The sequence below is a fragment of the Lissotriton helveticus genome, chromosome 12 (assembly GCF_964261635.1).
Source record: "Lissotriton helveticus chromosome 12, aLisHel1.1, whole genome shotgun sequence".
Lineage (NCBI taxonomy): Eukaryota > Metazoa > Chordata > Amphibia > Caudata > Salamandridae > Lissotriton > Lissotriton helveticus.
In genome coordinates, this window is record NC_136073.1 from 830,634,881 (window position 1) to 830,658,728 (window position 23,848).

Here is a 23,848-nt window from a genome sequence, read left to right on the forward strand (position 1 = left end):
GATCTGGGCCTAAATCCATCCTTTTATTTGCTCACCATGCCATTCCAGTTTGGACCCAGCCATATGCAAATCAGTCTTGACCCTGTGCCTAATGGGAACAGTCCAGCCCAAACTGCCAGGCCTGAGTTGGCGAAGTGAGCGAAAGAACGATGATGGATTCAACCCAGATCTGTGATTGGGGATGAGTGTTTAAAAAGTTTCAGCGCTCCGTCCATCATCTCCTAGTGTGTGTGTGTGTGTGTGTGTGTGTGTGTGTGTGCGTAGCGCTCTGTGTAGCTTTTTTTGTAGGTGGCTCTATGTGTGGGTGACTGTGTGAGAGTGGCTCTGTGTAGGTGGCTCTATGTGAATGACTGTGGGTGGCTTTGTGTGTGTGGCTCTGTGTGGGCGTAAATGCAATTGGTCATGCATTTGCGAGCGATTAAGCTATTGGCATTGTAAATGGCAATGCCATTTATTTAACGATTAAGCTATTGGCAATGTAAATGACAATGCCATTTATTGATGATTTAAAAAAAAAAGTCATGAGCAATGCCAATAGCTCTACCTTTAATAATGTCGAGACCATTGCATTGTAAATGCTTGTTCATTCTGCAGGGTGGCATCATCCTGTGCCATGCCACCAATTATTGCCTTCTGCGTGACCTTCCATTATCTACGTCGCCGTGCCACAGAGGGTACAGATGCAGACCGGTCCACCTCTCGCTGTGCGTCATGTCTTGTGGCCCCAGGATCATGGCACTTAGGCAGTGGGCGCATACTGCCTTCAACCTGATTCTAAGCCAGGCAGGGCCGGCCACAAATCGAACTGACCGGGACAGCGCCCTGGGTCGGAAGAAAATGTGGTGTGACGGCAGGAGGTGTGAGGAAGATGGGAGGGCAGGGAATTGATGGGTGCTAACAATTACGTGTCCTTGTGCAATGTAACTGGGGCTCTGTAAAGTGCCCCAATACCTTCTGGTTTAGTTCGCCTATATAAATGCACACAAAAAAGTAAATAATTCAGGGCTGATTAGAAAGTCTTTAACGGGACCCGCTTGAGACCAGCTGCTGTTTGCATGACATGAAGTCAGGCAGTTCCCTGCTGCGCCCCGCGGAATATTGGCGCCCTGGGCCAGTGCCCAGCTCGCCCATGCCCAAGGCAGGTCCTGGCAGGGGATTAACCACTGGAAGGCTGGTCAGCTCGCACATCACTCCATCCCTTCTTCAGGCTCCTCCCTCCCAGAACCATCCCAAAATATCTCCCTCCTGCTCTTCTCGTCTGGCTCTCCTCCCCGCCAGCAGTTCTTCATCTCACCCCGTGGTGCTCCCCCTCCTCCCTGCACATCCTCCGCCCCTCCCCTCCGGTCCCTCGGTCCGGGGCGGGGCCCTCCTCCGCCCTCCTCCCCAGCCGGGATCCTAGCCGCGGCTCCCGGATCTGGACAGGACTGCGAGGGCGCGCCCGCCGGGGGAAGTTTGTGTGCAGGAGGGAGGGCGGTGCTGCCTGCAGGGGGGGACTCTGGCTGAGGGAGGGCTCCCTGCCTGCTGGGGGTGGAGAGCCCGAGGGGCCGGTCCTGCCGCCGCTGCTCCAGGGAGGGAGTCCGCAGGAGTGCTGTCTGCAGGAGGGCGCGCAGCCACCAGGAGGGGGTGCTGACTGCAGGAACAGGCACGCCCCGGTTGCAGGAGTCTGAAGACCCCTTAACTTCACCCGGCACCAGAGGAGCAGCAGCCGTAGGTGAGGGGGGTGAGGGGTGGAGATGCAAAGAGCGCCAGCATTTTTTGGGGGGTGGGGGGGAGTCAAGTCAAGGCAAGGCAGGGGCTGGAAAGCTGCTGGAGGGGCCGAGGTTGTCCATGCTGAGAGGGGGCGCTGTCCTCGCAGAAGAGGGATTGTGGGAGATGAAGTCTGATTGGGTGGTGATGAAAGGAGGCAGCGCCCCCTCTGGGAGAGTTAACAGGGTCTGACTCTGCACCCCTGAGAGAGGCTCCTGTCTGTGATTTTGTGGATGGGGGTGTTATTTCTGAGCTGTCAGCTCAGCTTCAGTCATGACTGACACCTGTAGCCAGTCCAGGCTTTCTATCCAGCCGCATAATGTACCTATGTGTAAAGCGCCCGTCCAGCGGCATGCGTCTCAAGGCGCTAGCTCCCGTTAACCTAATAAGTAGTGCTTATTTTGCCCATCACTGAAAATCTGTGGTACCCCCTCCGGGTTGTGCCCCCTGACCATGGGGGTCTCCAGCTGATGCATCAGTCCACTGAGTCACGTGACCCATGTTTGTACTGTGGGACCTGTTGTCTCCCTGCATTCACAAATACAAGTGTGGGCTTAGAAATCCCTACATGCGGGGGGGGGGGGGGGGGGGTGTTGGCTCGGCTGACAAGCTGCGACTGACCCCAGGTGACAGAACACGGGGTGACTTGGAAGTGACGTCACTGCCGGGTGGGGACAGAGACTTTCGCTGATGATGGAGGGGGCAGAACACTTGCTTTTAGTGCGAGCAGAGGACACGAACGGGGACTGACTCATCTGGGAGGTGGGTAGGATGACCAGATCTTATGACCCAAAAACCGGGACATTTAGCAAAAATAGAGGAAGGACTACAATTTTACATCAGCAAAGTGGCAGAGAATAACAGAACTCATCAACGCAGAAGGGGCACTAAGCAAATAAATAAAATTTTATTTTTAAAATCTGCATCAAACCCGTTAATAAAAGTGCTTACTTATAACCGCTGCTAACCAGCCCTGATTTGGAATACCTAAAAAAAGTGCCTCTCACTGTTTTCAGCTGACCCGCTGAAAAAAACGGGATATGCCTGAATATCTGTTGGAAAGCGGGACCCTCCCGGACAATCCGGGACGTCGGGTCACCCTAAAGCTGGGGGCTGCTCTTGCTGGGGTTATATGTGCTGAAGCTGGGCCCGGATCTGCCCCTGTTGGCGCGGCAGGGGGGCTGCAGGCGCCACACGGTCCGTACAATGTGACACTTCGAGCAGCCCGAGTGAACAGTGTTATGAGGCCCGGACTCCCTAACGGTGCACAACACGTGACGTACTCACTACAGCTACAGGGAGGTGACACAGACGGCGCGGCACTAGTGGGAAGGGCGGGGCTTAATTTGAGCCGGTGGGGCCCCACACCAGTACTAATTTTAATGGACCAGCACTTATTCTTCCCCCCCCCCCCCCCTCGGACTTTTACCCAGAACAAGAGGGAGTAAAACACAAATGAGGGGAAAAAAGAAGAACAACGCAAAGATAGTGACGAAAGAAAGCAGAGATGAAAGCGAGTCTGCGAGGCTGAGATACGGGGCAGGGAGTGTCTGGTGGTTGATTAAAGGGGCGTGAGGTGGGTCACGAGTACGCAGCCTTGGAAGTCACCCTGACATTCAACCGCGCTGGCCACGCGCTTCTGAGCAACACTTTGGGCCCTGCACTAAACTTTTACAAATTAAGCCCCGGGGAGGGTGTGTCAGTGACTGGTGCAGGCGGTGTGGATGGCACGTGGTCTACCCCTGATGGTAAAGAGGGACTGCCGCTGTCTGATGGGCTGGGCGCAGTCACTGCTGTGTTTCTATTGCTGGTGGAACCCCCAAACTGGTCCTAGGATGCTTGTTTCCAGTCCAGGGAGGACCTGGCTTGGCAGTTCGGGCTGGACTGTTCCCATTGGGCACAGGGTCAAGACTGATTTGCATTTGGCTGGGTTCAAACTGGAATGGCATGTGGCACAAAAAAAACTGTGGATTTAGGCCCAGATCTCTGTACTGGGGTGAATGTATGATATTGTTATTCATTCTGTCCATCAATTGTTGTTTTTTCTATTGCTGGTTGGGCAGGATGGGGGTTGTGAAATCTTGGGGGCTGAAGGTTGTCACACACGGAAACGCGTGTTCATTATAACCCAGTTTTCCGCAAAGGAAACGCGAGGTGCGTAGGAAATTGTGAGTGTGTATTTCTCCACCCGCCTCTTCACACCACATCCTCAAACTGTCAGTTTCCCTCCGCCTCATATTTCCTTTCTGATTCATAAATGAATAGACAGGGCAGTCGCTGGGTGTTTGGTGGGGAGGGGGGGCCTCACCCCAGGACATCTCGCAAACTGTTTCAAGTCCTGAACTTTTTCCCTACAAATCATAGTAATCAGTTTAGTTCGTCTAATTATTTCAATAGAAGCAACTACGACACCCAGAATGCATTTGGCCGATACATTAAAGCCTGGGACTTGAACCTGTGTGACATGGCCTGGAGTTTGTTGGTCACTCTGGTTGCTGTGCGTTACCTATTTATTCTTCTGCACTTGACATTACTCCAGTGGGTCCAGCTAGGATCTGATCTTTCCCTGATCCTCAGACTGTCCATAAAAGATATATTTCCAGAAAGTATATTGAATGAAATGATAAAGTCGATGGTAATCCTGGAAATCTACAGTGGATTTGGCCTTCATAAACCAATGTTGGGCACCCCTGCTTTTAGATCTGGCTACTTACTCCCTGCATCGCTGCTAGGCCTTTTAGACCTGGTCTGGAGACACCTTTAGTTATTTCACACGCCAGATCCAATCAACAAAGAAACAATTAGAAAAATATACTCGTACACTTACAACGTAGATGGGCTTTGGGTGAGCTCCCTTCGTCGCATACTGCTTTCACCCACAAGAGCTTACAGAATGGGGAAGTGGGTACTCACGCTTTCTCAAGGTTTAGTAGCACACCTTCCCTGTGAAAATCATATTTTTACTGGGTTATCCTTTGGAGATTTTCTGACAGGGATGTCCAGCCTTGGCCCAAGAGGGCAGAGGCTATACTTTATATGTATTACGTAGAACTTCCGTTTAGATTGATTGGGGTTAAGCCCAGCCAAGATGGATGTCCTGAATGTTTTTCATGCATCCTCACGTCTAGACTGACACATTTCCCATCCCTGACTCTATTCGAACAGGTTTGAGACCTTACAAGTGTTTTATTTATTTGAGCCATACATCTCCCCCTCTGTAAATAATTAGCACCTTTGTTCTTTTTTGGGGGGCAGGATATCCGGATACGGGCCCAAAACTGTAAATGCTGACCAGTGATTTGTATCCTTCCTGCACAGCTTCTCTTTCTACTTCCCAAATCCTTTCCTAGTTCATATCTTTTCCATATCGTATCCAGGGTTACTACGCCTGTCCGCAAGACACTGTGGTTTCAGTACAGAATTATCCTTTTACTACTCAGCTCGGTGCATTCTGGGAAATGTTTTTTTTTTTACTTCTACTGAAGCTGCATGAGAAAGCCTCTTGATGAAAGTTAACTGCAAAAGACATATCTATGTCTGTATTATTTTTTAGGTCGAGTCTGGACAGCACATGCGTTGCTCCTCAAGGCATGCTGTATTCGAGTATAGGCTTAAAGCCCTGCCCACTCTTCACCCATATTTTTCATTGGCTTGTGTCATTGTCCTTCGTAAATGCTGGCTTCTGATTCGTTAATATGCTTATTAGTCCCATCTTTGACCCGCCTTGTCTTCATTTGTAACCTTCCATGAGGACTTGCCCTTTTTGCTTCGATTGTTACACGGTATGTCTTCTTTAGTCTGTAAGCTCTATTTTCTTTAATATGTTTCTCCTACTGCAGGCAAGACATGCTTTCCCGCAACATTCCGTGCGCCATGTGCACTTCTACTTTCCAAGCAGCCTGGGACAATGGCGGCCGCTTCTTTGAATAGGTCTCGCATTTACAAGAGTTTGAGGTATTGGCATTGTAAATGACAATCCCTTTTATTTATGTGTTAATTATCAAAACAGAAAAATAAGACATGGTCATTTACAAGGCCAATAGCTTAAACTCTCGCAAATGTGAGATCTATTGCATTGCAAATGCTTCTTTACCCTAGTTGCTTCCAAAGCGAGGCTCATTCCCTTGCACCCCATACCTGCCCTTCATAACATTAAAAAGAAGCGCCCTTAAAGAAAGGTCATAATATTAATTTGGTGATTTGTGGGGATTGTAATCCTAGTTGCCTCAATCTAACTCAAGTCACTACACTGTCCTGTAGAAGGAAGGGCTGGACTGCAGTGGCGTGGGACCATCTGGTAACTTTACCTCCAGTTCATGAAGTTCTTCGCAATGTTGACAGCTAGAACCAGCATACGTCACTTCCCTAGCGACTGAAGACCCTATTCTTCTTTACCTTGGACTGACACCCCCCACTAAGGCCATTGAGAAGATGGCACCAATGGACACCGTTGCACCATACAAGACCCCTCTATGCTAACACCAAACACCATCTGTACCAAAAAGTGGCAGCTCCAGACGTCCAATGTGGCACCCCATAACCTCAGAATATTTGCTGCTGTGACCTCGCGTTCATGGTTTCTGGGGTCGCCGATAAACATAACCTCTCCTCCTTCTGACACTTCCATTCAAGTAATATGGCTTAGAAGCCATGCATATAGAAGATAAACTGTGTAAGGTCTGATGCAAGGGTTTTCCCTTTCACCTCTTCTCTGGTCCCAGTACCTATGTGTTAAAAAAAAAAGTGTCAGGGGACCACCGTAACGTACACCGCCCATTGCCCCTTCCAGCGCTGCCAACAACAGTACCAACACAACACCTAACCATTACACTCCTACACTTCAGTGTGATAATTCAGACTATTCCAGGCCCCCAAAGCCATAAAGAATAGTTTGGAAGGCCGGTTTCAGTTGTTTTTAATGTATGTTGAATTAACCCCTCCCCTGCTGGTGACGGAACCACTCAGTCATCAGCTGCAGTCGCGCTGTGCTGATGACGGAGCGGTTCCGTCACGGCCCGCTCGGCACGCCTGCGCGGATTCCACGCCTGGGCTGAGCGTTCTATTGAGCGGACGGGGCCGTGACGGAACCGCTCTGTCATGAGCACAGCGCAACCGCGGCTGGTGACGGAGCGGTTCCATCACCAGCATGCGGCCGCCGCGTGGTCGCCCCGCCCCCTTAGCACTGCGGCGGAATAGCCGCCGTAGTGAAGGGGTTAATAAATAACTGTTATTCTGCTCATCTCTAAATTTCACAAGCGGCGCCACCATGTGGCAGCTGTCATAAGTACCGGTGTTGACAATTAAGTGGCGGTGCTGAGCACTGGAAACCACCGGCTCAAATTAAGCACTGCCACGTCATCTCTCTTCCCTTCCTCCTTTCATCCTCCCTCTCTCCTGACCTCTTGTGAACCCTCTTCACCGATTGTTGCACGTGTTCTATCGTTGATCATTGTTTCCTCCCCCTTGCCTGGTTAATAAACACCTCCCAAGTGTGCCATCGCTGTCTGATTCTTCAGCATGTGAACCCTTATCTGAGGAAAACACGAGCAGCAAAGCCCCAGGGGTGACCTTGGGTCCTGATAAGTTTAATCTGTACCTGAAGGGGTGTCTCAGAGGCCTCCACCTCACGCTATGCACTGCACTAGTGCAGGGCAGGAGGCCAAAGGGTGCAAAGCAAAGACACTTTCACCAGTAAACCTGTTCCGTATTATTGGGTGCAGTGGGTGGTTTTCTTGTACACAGTATTGTCTTTGTATGTTTATCATGTGCAAGCAGCACTTCTTGGTGGCTTCTCTGCAGTGCTCTACTGACTTAAGGGAATGCGCACTCTGCTGCAAAGCTTGGCCTTTTTGAGTCCATCATGTGGCTCTGAGTTTTGGGCCTGTCCCCTGTCACACTGCCTGCACTGCAAGACCTGTATGGGTGCTGTTCACTGGAACACTGCTGCAGAGACAGTGCTTTATAACACTGCCAGAGGTGCAGTGTCTCTCTTACCCTCATCCTTCCTTCATCCCCCCCCCACCACCGGCAGTGAGAGGTGTCTGTGGGTCTCCTCCACTGGTGCTCTGGCTGCAGGGCCTGTCCTCTATGGTTCTCTCTTCTGCTACGCTGGCTGCAGGGCCCGTCCTCTATGGTTCTCTCTTCTACTGCTACGCTGGCTGCAGGGCCTGTCCTCTATGGTTCTCTCTTCTACTGCTACGCTGGCTGCAGGGCCTGTCCTCTATGGTTCTCTCTTCTGCTACGCTGGCTGCAGGGCCCGTCCTCTATGGTTCTCTCTTCTACTGCTACGCTGGCTGCAGGACCTGTCCTCTATGGTTCTCTCTTCTCCTGCTATGCTGGCTGCAGGACCTGTCCTCTATGGTTCTCTCTTTTCCTGCTATGCTGGCTGCAGGGCCTGTCCTCTATGGTTCTCTCTTCTACTGCTACGCTGGCTGCAGGGCCCGTCCTCTATGGTTCTCTCTTCTACTGCTACGCTGGCTGCAGGGCCTGTCCTCTATGGTTCTCTCTTCTCCTGCTACGCTGGCTGCAGGGCCTGTCCTCTATGGTTCTCTCTTCTCCTGCTACGCTGGCTGCAGGGCCCGTCCTCTATGGTTCTCTCTTCTACTGCTACGCTGGCTGCAGGACCTGTCCTCTATGGTTCTCTCTTCTACTGCTACGCTGGCTGCAGGGCCTGTCCTCTATGGTTCTCTCTTCTCCTGCTACGCTGGCTGCAGGGCCTGTCCTCTATGGTTCTCTCTTCTGCTACGCTGGCTGCAGGGCCCGTCTGTTATGTATACAACCATACACGCGCTCACACTCGTGCATATATTCCAGTGTCGCGCACACATTACACCATTCTAATGCCTGTTCACTGTGCGCGACCCGCGCGTGTATGTATTTCCCTTTGAATTATTCACGAGATATGTTATGAATTAAATAAGTATGTCTCGCTACTGATTACTGTTTGTATTGAATATATTGGATGTATAAACTGTCACCGAGGTTCAGTTACTGTCAACGACTGGAGCCTCCGGATGTATGCGAAGAGTGCTTCTTCATTTACGAATAAACTCAATTTAAATATAATAATTCTTGTAGATTAATACATAACAATTTGGCGACGATGGACGGAGCATTTTAAACCCTTAAGAAGAAGCATTTCTGAGCAGTTTACGATCGAATTTGGATTTTATAATTACTTCCACTTTACATGATCGTTGGAACACCTCCTTGATAACAACGGAAACGATTCCTGATATCTGCAACGGAAGCAACTACATTCAACCCCAGATCTGGAATACCTTTTCGTTTCCTCTCACGCGTAGCAGAGCGTCTATGTAGCGGCTTTCCCCTTACACCGATGAAAGTCTTCATCCGCCCTACGTCTGAATAAACTCAGGCGGAAGCGAAAACTACACTTCCTGTTGGGACGCTACTCCTCGACTAATTAACGAAAACTAAAGAGGTGACTTCATTTTCACCATCGGCACCCGTTTCAACGGTGATTCCCCAGTTACAGACAAAGAGGCTGAAATCCAGTTTAAACATGACACGAATGAAAAACTACATCAACTGAAACAGGAAAACGCTCGCTTCTTTCTAAGATCGTTGGACTGACTCCTCTACTAACAAGTAACTCTTATTATTTAATTTTGTTTTTATTAAAAACAAATATTAATTCATTTAATTACAAAAAAAAAAAAGATATTTTATAAATACTTTACATAACTTGAATTTATCTTCCGCCATCATGTGTGCTCAGGGTTACACCCTTTCACCACCACAAAGTTATTGGACAGCTGGTAGCTCTCCTTGTATGCCCTGGATCGAATGGAAAGCTTATTTTTTAAATTATATTGAGACATTAGATACCAATGGAAAAATGAAAGCTCCAGAAAAGAAAGGCATTTTCTTACATTGCTTGGGACCAGAAGGATTAAAAGCCTTCAATCAATTACCTACCTCACAAGCAAGTGGTGATATGAATGTTTTTGATAAAGCTATATATGACTTTGATAAATACTGCTCCCCTAAAGTATGCATAGGAATTTCAAGGTATAAATTCTTTCAGAGAAAACAGTTAAAAGAAGAATCTGTAGATAATTTTGTTTCCTCTCTTAAAACATTAGCATTAGATTGCAAATTTGGTAACTTACAAGAAGATCTCATCAGAGATCAAGTTGTTATGCATTCCAGTAATGACACAATACAAGAAAGACTGTGGATAAACGGTGATGAAAATTTTGATTTTATAATATCCATTGTTAGGAAAGCTGAACTTTCTTGTAGGAGTGCACAACAGGTTAAACATAAAGATGTTTCCATTAGTAGAGAAATTGTTTCCAAAATCAATCATAAATATGATAATAAAAATAAGGATTTCTCTAAAAAGAAACAAACATTTCCCTCCAAAGGAAATTCTGAAGATTTTAAAAATAACTTAAAATGTTTTAGATGCAACAGCAAATCACATTTAGCTAATAGCAAAAATTGTCCAGGCTTAAAACAAAAATGTACAAACTGTGGTTTAATGGGGCACTTTACCTCTGCATGCAAAAGGAACAAAGCCAACCAAAAAGTAAAATGTATTGAATTGAGTGACAATAGTGATGATGAAATTTTTACAAATGATTCCAACAACTGTTCTTATGTACTAAACATAAAGGAGTCCACAATATTGAATGTAAATGACACAACTATTAAGAAAAAACCGTTATGTGATATGATTATTGGAGGGGTAAAAATCAACATGTATGCCGATTCTGGTTCACCCTATTCTATAGTATGTGAATCTGTTTGGAAAAAACTATTTGTACCGAGATTAAGTAATCACTTAGAGAAAAGTGACATCAATCCTGAAGGATATTCTGGAGGAAGAATAGACATCTTAGGTTTCAGAACCTTGGTATTCAGATTTAAGAATAGGAAATGTATTGCAAAGTTATATGTTTCTAAAAAGGGTCCTTCAGTACTTAGCTGGTTTGACTGTGGTAAACTTGACATTGTACTTGATCCTAATAGCTCCAACCCTGTCATGTTGATTGATGAACAGAATGGAATATCTTCCTTGATGTTGAATAAGTTTCCAAAAGTTTTTTCAAAAGACATTGGAAAATTAACTAACTTTAAACATGAAATCCGTTTAAAAGGAAATGCTTGTCCAAAAATACACAAGGCCAGGAATATTGCTTTTGCCGTTAGGGATGAAGTTAAAAGTGAATTGGACATTCTAGTCAAAGCAGGCATAATAGAGAAGATAGAATCATCTGAATGGGTTTCGCCCATAGTTGTTGCCAGACGAACCAATGGCAAGGTAAGACTTTGCATTGACCTTCGCCACCTCAACAATAATATTATTATTGATCAATTTCCACTTCCCCGTATTTCAGAAATGCTGTCTGTTGTGGGAGGATCAAAGTTTTTTTCAACAATTGATTTATCAGCAGCGTATCATCAGATTGAGTTAAATGACAAAAGTAAAGACCTGACTGCATTTATTACACCTTTTGGATGCTTCAGATTCAACAGAATGCCATTTGGTTTAGCATCTGCAGCAGCAATATTTCAGAGAGTTATGCAAGACATTTTGAAGGATTGCAAGAATACCATCTGTTTTCAAGATGACATTTTGGTGTTCAATGATGACAAAGATAAACACATTGCTACTTTAGAAGAAGTCTTAGGTGCACTCAATACGCATGGTCTTACCATCAAGCATGAGAAATGTAAATTTGGCGTTCATTCTGTAAATTACTTGGGCCATGAACTATGTGAAGATGGTATCAAACCAAAATCTTCACTTCTAGAAGCTATTGAATCCGCTCCTCACCCTCAGTCAAAGGATGATGTAAGATCCTTTTTAGGCTTAGTTGAATTCTACGCCAGATATGTACCTGAATTCTCATGTAGAACGTATAATATTAGACAGTTAATCAAAAACAGAGTTACTTTTGACTGGACAAATGAATGTGAAAAAGAGTTTTGTGATGAAAAAAATGCTATTTGTTCCGCAAATGCACTTTCCTGTTTTGATCCTTCTCTACAAAATATCATTACTACTGATGCCAGCTCGAAGGGTTTAGGTGCTGTGTTTACTCAAAAAACAGATAAAGGAAAAGAGGTTGTCATTGCACATGCTTCCAGAGCACTTACACCGGCTGAGGAAAAATATTCCACAATAGAAAGGGAAACATTAGCATGTATCTGGGCTTTGGAACATTTCAGAGTTTTTGTTTGGGGTAAAGAATGTGTTCTAAGGAGTGATCACAAACCTTTGGTAAGACTTCTCACTACAGAAGGTATGTTGAGAGCCTCAGCTCGCATTGCACGCATGTCCATGCGTTTACAAGACTTCATTTATAATATACAATATGTACCTGGTAAAGAAAATGTTTCTGCAGATTTTTTGTCTAGAATGCCACTACCCATACAAGAAGATTTACATAATGAATGGGATGATTTCCAAATTGCTTTAATTCATGATGAAGGTCCCATTTCAATTGATCAAACTTTGTGGAAAAAAGAAATTTGAAGACGATAGAGTTTTGAGAGATGTAGCTACTTACATCAACACTGATTGGCCTGATAAGAAGTGTTTAGATTCAGATTTAAAAAGCTTCTGGGAAGTAAGAACAGAACTTTCATGTTGTAAAGACATCATTAAAAGAGGGGAACGCATTGTCCCACCCACGGGTATAAGAAAAGATATAGTTTTACAAAGCCATGAAGGTCATAGTGGTATGGTCAGAACCAAACAACAAGTTAAAAATTTATTTTGGTGGCCAGGTATAGACATGTTCGTCGAACGATTGATCAGAAATTGTGTTGTATGCGCAAATTCTGATAAATCATTAGTGACTCTTAAACCAAATATGAGTACACACAACATTCCAGACAATCCATGGGAAACTATTGCTATAGATATCATGGGTCCCATTGGTCATGAATCCAAATACGTCATTGCAGCAATTGACATTTTCTCAAAATGGCCCATTATCAAGATTGTTCAGAAAATAGACACTGACTCTGTGTTAAATTTCCTAGATAAAGTTTTTATTGAAGAAGGATTACCAATTAGAATTATTTCTGATAATGGTGTACAATTTTGTTCTAAGAAAGCCAATGATTATTTTGCCAGACTTGGGATTACTCATTCCACCACTTCCTTATATAATCCCAGTGGAAATGGTATAATAGAGAGATTCAATAGAGTCCTCAAGAGTGCCATACAATTTACCGATGGTGATGAGAAAAGATGGGAAATTGAAATATTTAAAAAAGTATGGATGTACAGAACAAATGTAAATACCATGACTGGGTATTCTCCTTTTGAAATTATGAGAGGAAGGATTCCTAGAACTATTGTGAATCCATCATGGTTGATTAGTTCTACATCTTCAAAAGTTGATCTGAGTGTAGTTAAAGAAAATCTTATTCGCACTCATTGTACAAATAAGAAATACTTTGATGGAAAATTTGGTTCAAAGATAGACCCTACAGTAGAAATCGGTATGTTAGTAAAAGTAAAAAAACCATGGAAGGTCAAAAAAGGAGAGAGTTCATTCATGGGTCCTTTTGAGGTAATAGAAATACTAAAGAATTCAGTGAGATTATCAGACAATAAAGTTTGGAATCTCAGTAGAATTGCCATTCTCAAAGCTGATAAGGATATTTATCATAAAGAACCAAATCCTGAACATACTGATATGTCATTTTTAGATGGAGAATTAAATGAAAATAACACAGGTGATAATACAACTAACACACCTTGTTGTTCAAATAGTAATTACACTGAACAAAATACAACCACAGAAACTTATTGTCAAAACAATGATATCAACAATCAAAAAGTTGATATCCAAAATGATGTATCTATATCCAAAAGAACAACTAAAAAACCCAAATGGTTGTCAGATTTTGTTGCTTACATATCTAGCTGGAGTTAAAAAAAAAAAAAAATGTTTGTAATTTGTTTTTTTTTTCTTTCTTTTCTTACATTAATTTATAAGGGAGGAAGGTGTGTTATGTATACAACCATACACGCGCTCACACTCGTGCATATATTCCAGTGTCGCGCACACATTACACCATTCTAATGCCTGTTCACTGTGCGCGACCCGCGCGTGTATGTATTTCCCTTTGAATTATTCACGAGATATGTTATGAATTAAATAAGTATGTCTCGCTACTGATTACTGTTTGTATTGAATATATTGGATGTATAAACTGTCACCGAGGTTCAGTTACTGTCAACGACTGGAGCCTCCTATGCGAAGAGTGCTTCTTCATTTACGAATAAACTCAATTTAAATATAATAATTCTTGTAGATTAATACATAACACCGTCCTCTATGGGTCTCTCTTCTACTGCTACGCTGGCTGCAGGACCTGTCCTCTATGGTTCTCTCTTCTCCTGCTATGCTGGCTGCAGGGCCTGTCCTCTATGGTTCTCTCTTCTACTGCTACGCTGGCTGCAGGGCCCGTCCTCTATGGTTCTCTCTTCTACTGCTACGCTGGCTGCAGGGCCTGTCCTCTATGGTTCTCTCTTCTACTGCTACACTGGCTGCAGGGCCTGTCCTCTATGGTTCTCTCTTTTCCTGCTATGCTGGCTGCAGGGCCTGTCCTCTATGGTTCTCTCTTCTACTGCTACGCTGGCTGCAGGGCCCGTCCTCTATGGTTCTCTCTTCTACTGCTACGCTGGCTGCAGGGCCTGTCCTCTATGGTTCTCTCTTCTCCTGCTACGCTGGCTGCAGGGCCTGTCCTCTATGGTTCTCTCTTCTGCTACGCTGGCTGCAGGGCCCGTCCTCTATGGTTCTCTCTTCTACTGCTACGCTGGCTGCAGGACCTGTCCTCTATGGTTCTCTCTTCTCCTGCTATGCTGGCTGCAGGGCCTGTCCTCTATGGTTCTCTCTTCTACTGCTACGCTGGCTGCAGGGCCCGTCCTCTATGGTTCTCTCTTCTGCTACGCCGGCTGCAGGGCCTGTCCTCTATGGTACTCTCTTCTCCTGCTACGCTGGCTGCAGGGCCTGTCCTCTATGGTTCTCTCTTCTCCTGCTACGCTGGCTGCAGGGCCTGTCCTCTATGGTTCTCTCTTCTCCTGCTACGCTGGCTGCAGGGCCTGTCCTCTATGGTTCTCTCTTCTCCTGCTACGCTGGCTGCAGGGCCCGTCCTCTATGGTTCTCTCTTCTACTGCTACGCTGGCTGCAGGGCCTGTCCTCTATGGTTCTCTCTTCTACTGCTACGCTGGCTGCAGGGCCTGTCCTCTATGGTTCTCTCTTCTCCTGCTACGCCGGCTGCAGGGCCTGTCCTCTATGGTTCTCTCTTCTCCTGCTACGCTGGTTGCAGGGCCCGTCCTCTATGGTTTTCTCTTCTACTGCTACGCTGGCTGCAGGGCCTGTCCTCTATGGTTCTCTCTTCTACTGCTACGCTGGCTGCAGGGCCTGTCCTCTATGGTTGTCTCTTTTCCTGCTACGCTGGCTGCAGGGTCTGTCCTCTATGGTTCTCTCTTCTCCTGCTACGCTGGCTGGAGGGTCTGTCCTCTATGGTTCTCTCTTCTCCTGCTACGCTGGCTGCAGGGCCTGTCCTCTATGGTTCTCTCTTCTCCTGCTACGCTGGCTGCAGGGTCTGTCCTCTATGGTTCTCTCTTCTCCTGCTACGCTGGCTGCAGGACCTGTCCTCTATGGTTCTCTCTTCTCCTGCTATGCTGGCTGCAGGGCCTGTCCTCTATGGTTCTCTCTTCTACTGCTACGCTGGCTGCAGGGCCCGTCCTCTATGGTTCTCTCTTCTACTGCTACGCTGGCTGCAGGGCCTGTCCTCTATGGTTCTCTCTTCTGCTGCTATGCTGGCTGCAGGGCCTGTCCTCTATGGTTCTCTCTTCTACTGCTACGCTGGCTGCAGGGCCTGTCCTCTATGGTTCTCGCTTCTGCTGCTACGCTGGCTGCAGGACCTGTCCTCTATGGTTCTCTCTTCTCCTGCTATGCTGGTTGCAGGGCCTGTCCTCTATGGTTCTCTCTTCTACTGCTACGCTGGCTGCAGGGCCTGTCCTCTATGGTTCTCTCTTCTACTGCTACGCTGGCTGCAGGGCCTGTCCTCTATGGTTCTCTCTTCTCCTGCTACGCTGGCTGCAGGGCCTGTCCTCTATGGTTCTCTCTTCCGCTACGCTGGCTGCAGGACCTGTCCTCTATGGTTCTCGCTTCTGCTGCTACGCTGGCTGCAGGACCTGTCCTCTATGGTTCTCTCTTCTCCTGCTATGCTGGGTGCAGGGCCTGTCCTCTATGGTTCTCTCTTCTACTGCTACGCTGGCTGCAGGGCCCGTCCTCTATGGTTCTCTCTTCTACTGCTACGCTGGCTGCAGGGCCTGTCCTCTATGGTTCTCTCTTCTACTGCTACGCTGGCTGCAGGGCCTGTCCTCTATGGTTCTCTCTTCTCCTGCTACGCTGGCTGCAGGGCCTGTCCTCTATGGTTCTCTCTTCTACTGCTACGCTGGCTGCAGGGCCTGTCCTCTATGGTTCTCTCTTCTCCTGCTACGCCGGCTGCAGGGCCTGTCCTCTATGGTTCTCTCTTCTCCTGCTACGCTGGCTGCAGGGCCCGTCCTCTATGGTTCTCTCTTCTGCTACGCCGGCTGCAGGGCCTGTCCTCTATGGTTCTCTCTTCTCCTGCTACGCTGGCTGCAGGGCCTGCCCTCTATGGTTCTCTCTTCTCCTGCTACGCTGGCTGCAGGGCCTGTCCTCTATGGTTCTCTCTTCTCCTGCTACGCCGGCTGCAGGGCCTGTCCTCTATGGTTCTCTCTTCTCCTGCTACGCCGGCTGCAGGGCCTGTCCTCTATGGTTCTCTCTTCTGCTACGGTGGCTGCAGAGCCTGTCCTCTATGGTTCTCTCTTCTCCTGCTACGCTGGCTGCAGGCCCTGTCCTCTATGGTTCTCTCTTCTCCTGCTACGCTGGCTGCAGGGCCTGTCCTCTATGGTTCTCTCTTCTGCTACGCTGGCTGCAGAGACTGTCCTTTATGGTTCTCTCTTCTGCTACGCCGGCTGCAGGGCCTGTCCTCTATGGTTCTCTCTTCTCCTGCTACGCTGGCTGCAGAGACTGTCCTCTATGGTTCTCTCTTCTGCTACGCCGGCTGCAGAGCCTGTCTTCTATGGTTCTCTCTTCTCCTGCTACGCCGGCTGCAGGGCCTGTCCTCTATGGTTCTCTCTTCTTCTGCTACGCTGGCTGCAGGGCCCATCCTCTATGGTTCTCTCTTCTGTTACACTGGCCGCAGAGCCTGGCATCTGTGGTTCTCTTCTATTGTTATTCTGGCTGCAGAGCCTGGACTCTCTGGTTCTCTTCTTGAGTTATGCTAACTGCAGAGCCTGGCATCTATGGTTTCCTTTTTGGGTTACGCTAGTTTCAGAGCCCAGATTCTATGTTTCTCTTCTCATTTTATAAAGGCTGCAAAGCCTGGCATCTGTGGTTTTCTACTCATGTTATAATCTTCTCCTGTACACTGGCTGCAGAGTCCAGACTACGGTATGTTCTTCTCCTGTACACTGGCTGCAGAGCCCAGACTCTATGGTTCTCTTCTCCTGTACACTGGCTGCAGAGCCCAGACTCTATCAATCAATCAGAGGTTTGTAAAGTGCAGCTACTCACCCGCAAGGGTCTCAAGGCGCTGGGGAGGGGGGCTTCATTGGGGGCTGGGGTCATCCGAAGAGCCCAGTCTTGAGGTCCTTCCTGAACCGTAGCAGTGTGGGGCATTGCTGGAGGTGGAGGGGGAGATCGTTCCAAATCTTGCTGCAAGGTAGGAGAAGGACAGTCCTCCCATTCTAGTCTTGCATAATCATGGGATGGTGGCCAGAGAGAGGTCGGCTGATCGGAGGTTTCTCTTAGGTGCGTGGAAGGAGAGGTGTTATTTTAGGTATGCTGGTCCGATGTTGTGGAGGGCCTTGTATCCATGAGTGAGGAGCTTGAAGGTTATTCTTCTTTCAATGGGGGGCTAGTGGAGATCACGGAGGTGTTGGGTGCTGTGGGTGTGACGGGGATGTCTAGGATCAATCTGGTTGCGGCGTTCTGGACGACCTGGAACTTGCCAAGGAGCTTTTTGTTGTTTCCGGCTTAGACAGTTGCCGTAGTACAGGAAGCTACTGATGAGGGCATGCATGACAGTTTTCCAGATTCAAATGGGATCCATGTGAACTTTTTTCGGAGTATGCAGAGGGTGTTGAAGCAGACCGAGGATACGCAATGAGTCTAGCATGATGCCGAGGTTTTGTGCGTGGTCCATCGGGGTGTCATCCCATGCGGAGGGGGTGGAGCCAAGCATGAGGACTTCCGTTATCTCAGAGTTGAGTTTCAGGCAGCTCTTCTTCATCCAGGTGGCGACAGCTTTCATCCCTTCTTGGAAGTTGTGCCCGGTGATGTTGGGTTCCTTGGTGAGGGAGAGGATGAGCTGGGTGGCATAGGAGACGATGATGAGCAGCCTGTATCGAACTCTATGGTTTTCTTCTCCTGTACACTTTTCTGAAGAGCCCAGACTCTATGGTTCTCTTCTTGGGATAAGCTAGCTGCAGAGCCCAGATTCTGTGGTTCTCTTCTCATGTTATACTGGCTGCAGAGCCTGGCGTCTGTGGTTCTCTTCTCCAGTTACACTGGTTGAAGAGTCTGGTGTCTATGGTTCTCTCTTCTCCTACTACAGTGGCTGCTCTTTTCTCCTACTCCCATGGCTGCAGAGCCTGGCGTCTATGTTCTTTTCTCCTGTACACTGGCTGCAGACCCCTGACTCTATGGTTCTCTTCTTCTATACTCTGGCTGCAGAGCTGGTCCTCTATGGTTCTCTTCTTGGGTTACGCTAGCTGCAAAGCCCAGACTCTATAGTTCTCTTCTCCAGTTACCCTGGCATCTATGGTTCTCTTTACCCCAGTTGTAGAGAGCAGCCTCTACGATTTCATTTTTAGACCTGAGGCTGCCATTGTGCATTATATCATTTAATTGCTATTCTTTTAATTGGTACTCCTGCAGCACCTTTAAAGAACTTGTAACGATCCAAAAACACTAGAACACTCCAGGCCATAAATGTTCTTTGTCCAGATCATTCCTCCTCTGTTTCTTACTGCTCCAGGAAAGCTAAGTACCTTTAAGCTTTAATATTGGTTATTAGTATTTGTGATTAAAATGGAGGTAGTAGGTTGATAATATATGTAAGTTTGTTTATGTGAACTGTTTTTGTAAACTTGAGCTTCTAATTTACAGAGGCTTAGGTGTTGTTTTTTTGTGGCATTTTATATTTCAAAATAAAAATTTTGAAACACTAGACTCAGTAGAAAAAACGTACGTTGAAAGGTTTTGGTTAGTTAAAATGTATCTTAGTTTGGGCCGCGTCGGTTGCAGAACGTAGAAAATAAAGAAGGCATTTTAAAACAATTATTTTGGTGTGCGTTACCTGAATCAGGTAGTGCGGCCGCGTGAGACTTGTTGGTTTCAGCACAAGCGGGGACAGAAGCTCAGTTGTGTAGGTAGCGAGGAAAAAATCTCACACACATGGGAAACGCGTATTTGTTCGCGCATGGGCAGCGTGTGTGATATAATTAAAATAACGCGGAGAACATCATGAGAAGAGGGCGGAGTCTGGCATCTATGGTACTCTCTTCTCCAGTACTCTGGCCGCGGAGCCCAGGCTCTATGGTTCTCTTCTCCTGTAAACTGGCTGCAGAGCCTGGGATCAGTGGTTGTCTTCTCTGGTTGTAGTGCCTGGTGTCTATGGTTTTCTTCTTTGGTTGCACTGGCCGTTCTACATTTGATTTTGTTTTTGCATTTATTTTGGGTTGGGTTTTTTGCAGGTTTTTTATAGTCCAAACTATCCCCAAGGGCATTAGAGCACTTTACAACAGAACCAGACTATATTAAGTAATTTTGTGTGGTAAGGGGACATAAAGGGATGTGTCCCAAGTAGAGGCTGAATTTGAATCCACTTCCTCCGCTCCAAACTCTAGGCTCTAAAACATATTCCACAGGTTCAGTTGTTCCTCTAGGGTTAAGATTGATAACTCACTCCATCAGACATTCCATCAAGCACATGGCATACATTTGTCAATGGTATAAAAACACAATATAGGGGGGGGGGGTTGGAAAATGTGTTCCTTTTCCAAATAACAAGGAGATGGTAATATAGAACTGGTTCACCTAAGCAACTCAAAAATGCAGCCAACTTTAGATAATTCTCTTGTTTTCTTGCATTTGTCCACATCCGTTCTTGAAATATTCAATGAGAATCCAAAGTGACTACGCCAGCGTTGTGCACGTTCCGAACTATCTGGCGTTTATGCAAACGAACCATGGTGCGCATGTGCTAGGTTGTTGCAAGTGTGTCTATAGACTCAATGAGAAATATTTGAATAAAATTAATGCATGATCATCAATGGGCGAAACATAAGTGTCAAAACTCCCACATTGGCATACAGAACTGTTTCATCTACGACAGAAACACACACATGCATTACAATGAATCCGGATGGGCGAAGCTCACCACTCCCACTGACAAGCCACGAGTCAGGTTGAGTTCTATAAAGCTTATATTAAGTTTGCATACATAAAATAAAACAGATCGACAAAATTGACTTTGGCAATAACAACACCCTGGCTTCTCTGCTACACGTAACATATGCACAAACTCTACATGTTTCAATGTTTTCTGAAAACTGCTACATGTGAGCCTTACTCCGGGCCAGTGCTTAATTTGCAAAAAAATAAGTGCCAGGGCTCTCGTCAGGAGGCCACTGCACCTTGTACCACACATTGCCCTTGCCAGCGCCACCAATGATGGTAACAATGCGACTATTAACTTTCATAATCCTTCAAGCATGACAGTTGGGCTATTTCAGGCCCCCATAGCTATTAGAATGGCTTGGGTGGCAGGTCATATTCAATTTTCATGTATATTGAGTTAATAATTAACTGACCTTTTTTGTCATCTCTAAATTAGCCAGACAGCTCCACCTTCTGGCAGACTGTCACAGGCACCAGTGCTGAAAATTAAGTGCCGGTGCTGATAATCAGAAACCACTGGCTCAAATTAAGCACTGTCCTGGGCAAGTATAGTCTGCGAGAGCCTGCTCAGGTTTTACTGCAAGGACTGAAAACCAGAAACAGATAAAACAACAATGTTCAAACCAGCCCCACGCTGCACAAGACAGCGACAAGAATGTGGCAATGGAGATTTTTTAATTGTAAAAAAATTTTGCAGCCTTGTATAGCGTGGAATGTGCTAGAGTGCTTTAAAAGAGTACAAGAGAACCAGATTGTATTACAGTTTGGATTTTCTATGATTTACTGAGATTAAGTTACACACCCACTGACAAGCGCTGTGTAAGTCTGTCTAGCCTTTTGGAGTGTGCCCCCTGGCAAGGCCTGTGTAGGTGATCTTGTGTGTGTGTGTGTCTCCAATAATTTGAGAGCATCCGTACCAGTGAAAACTGTGTAGGTTTGCCAAGAGTGAGTATCGAGCGGCCTTCTCACATCATGTCATTATAAACACTGTTCAGTTTTTGGTCTTAGTCTTTTTCGCTTGACACCCATATGCTTTCTGGGTTGTGTAGTCCTGGTTTGTTTCTTTTGACTAATTAGTTCAACTTGCCCAATGGCAATGATTCATAGATGAAAAGTTAATATCTGAAAACCATCTTCACGTTGACACTAAGTGGTCACCACTCTCTTTGTGAGAATGTCCACCTGCATAGCCTCTCAGAGCATGCCCCAGCCTGTATGAGTTTCCCCTGTCAAGCTGAGTGTATCCACCAGCGAGCACGAGTTGGTGCCACGCTATCGAGTCCTGGGTGGGCATGCCATCATCTCTCTGAATGCACCCTCTGATAAGGTTTGTGTGAATCTGCCTGCCTATATGTGAGTGTTGGTTGGGCTGTATCCAAGGCCTATATAAGTTTGCTTTGGTATGTGAGTTTGTGTGTATGCGTATTCAGAAGTGAGACTTGTGTCCAGGGTCTAAGACCTGTGTGTGTCACATGTGTCCCCAACACCAGCGTCGGATTGGTGAGGTGGGCACTTGAGTGGTGAGCCAGTATTTGAGTTGCAGCTGTAGGCAGTTTTTTTTGGGCAGCGTGGTGGTCGATTTGGGCTGTGTCTGTGCTGTTCAGATACCACCAGAGGTCCAGTGGGTGCCTGAGGGGCCTTTCCGGATGCAGATGGGCCTCTATTGCCTCCCTTTTACCAACAGGGTGGAGGTGTCTTTCTCGGTCTCTCACTGATAGTGCCCACACCGCCATGCGCTCCCCCCGCTTGCCAATTACACACTTACACTTCCCAAAAAGGAAACTCAGGAGACATATTTGTGGGAAAGAACTGCTGCAGGTTTATTTCATACAACACAGGTATGACGTTATGGTGGGTCATCTTACAGGCGATCCAAAGCAGGCAGCCCCTCGCTGACCCGCATGCCTAAGGAGCCATCTTGCACGGCGAGACGATGCTCTGACGGTGCAGCACATTACCATTTCGTTATACTCCCGCCCCCCCTGTCAGGGTGGAGCGGTGGGGCACACCCCCGGTCGGTTCAGGCCCCCCGACCGCCCGAAGGACTAACGGGGCGCCGTCGCGGTTTCCCGGAACCTCCTTCGGCTCCAGGTCCTTGGCTCAGGCACCCTTACTGTGCCAGGCAGAGGTACCCTTGCTGTACCCTTCTGCCGCAGAGGTACCCTTACTGTCCATCTGCTTCCAGATCGCCCTGTGACTCCGCCTGCAACACAAAACAAGACAATTATAAAATTCACAACTTCGCACCGCCGCTCTGCTGCTGGGTCAGGGACCAGGGTGGGAACAGCGCAGAGCTGAGGGAGAATCCTGGCGAGAGAGAGAGAGGCCGAGCACTGGCGCTGCGGTGCTAAATACCGGAGGGGCGCCCCTCCTCCCAGGTGAGCCCTCCCCATTGGCTCGTGATAAGGAGGTGGGCTCAGGGAGGGGCGCGATATGAGCTCTGCTCGCCCGTCGTGTGGGACTAGGGCGCTGCCCCGCCCATGCTCCCCTGCGGGTCGCGCGGTCAGCGGCATAGTGCCCACACCGCCATGCGCTCCCCTCGATTGCCAATTATACACTTACACTTCCCAAAAAGGAAACTCAGGATACATATTTGTGGGAAAGAACTGCTGCAGGTTTATTTCATACAACACAGGTATGACGTTATGGTGGGTCATCTTACAGGCGATATAAAGCAGGCAGCCCCTCGCTGACCCGCATGCCTAAGGAGCCATCTTGCACGGCGAGACGATGCTCTGACGGTGCAGCACATTACCATTTAGTTATACTCCCGCCCCCCCTGTCAGGGCGGAGCGGTGGGACACACCCCCGGTCGGTTCAGGCCCCCCGACCGCCCGAAGGACTAACGGGGCGCCGTCGCGGTTTCCCGGAACCTCCTTCGGCTCCAGGTCCTTGGCTCAGGCACCCTTACTGTCCATCTGCTTCCAGATCGCCATGTACTCCGCCACAGCTCTGGAGGAGGCCCACATCAATGACAGAGCCCCCCCACCCAACCTGCTACTTACAACCTGCCGCTGACAGAGCCTCCTGTACGTCTAGGAGGAAAACATCCATACCCAGCCCAGACAAGTGCACCCCGTCGCTCTCGTAATACCCTTCAGTTCTTTCCTGTATGAGTGCATGCCTGATGAACCCCAGGCCCCTCTTCTCTATGAACTTCTGCATGGACCTGTTGACCCTCCTGCGGGACTGTTCTATTGCAACCAGCGATCGTGCGCCCCTCCACGCTTTGCGAGGGACAATTTCTGACCAAAATACCTCAGTGGCTCCTAACCGGATAGTTATTGCCGCCACATCCTTCTGCATGGCCTGGACTAGGGCCCTCCTCCCCACATTCCCTCCTAAATAGATAATGAGGATATTGGGTGGACCGCCCCGTGCTACCAGGCATTGTTCAAGCTTGTGCTTCAGCTGACCCCATTTCATTCCGGGAAAACCCAACCACAGGATTTGTGTCCTTGCAAAAGCCAAATTCCATCTCCTGGATATCGCCCATCGTTCCAGCCTGGGAACGTAAGAATGGCCCATCACCCACACGCAACAGTCAGCTGCAAAGAAACAAGACAATGTTAAAGCCACAACTAAAAGAGGGAGAGGACCAAACGCCG

At 47.5% G+C, this 23,848-nt stretch overlaps 1 protein-coding gene across 5 annotated transcripts in view; it reads left to right on the top strand.

Annotated features, from left to right (window-relative positions):
* Positions 1–1,355: 1,355 nt before the first annotated feature.
* Positions 1,356–23,848, top strand: part of LOC144799375 (ceramide synthase 2-like) — a 311,282-nt gene continuing 288,789 nt past the window's right edge. For 2 of the 5 annotated variants that reach the window (XM_078670653.1, XM_078670652.1), the window contains exon 1: positions 1,357–1,711. The gene's annotated coding sequence lies outside the window, so the exon portion shown is untranslated. Of the gene's footprint in view, positions 1,712–8,823; positions 9,358–23,848 lie in introns of all 5 variants that reach the window. The other 3 variants (XM_078670654.1, XM_078670655.1, XM_078670651.1) reach the window with 3 other exon arrangements.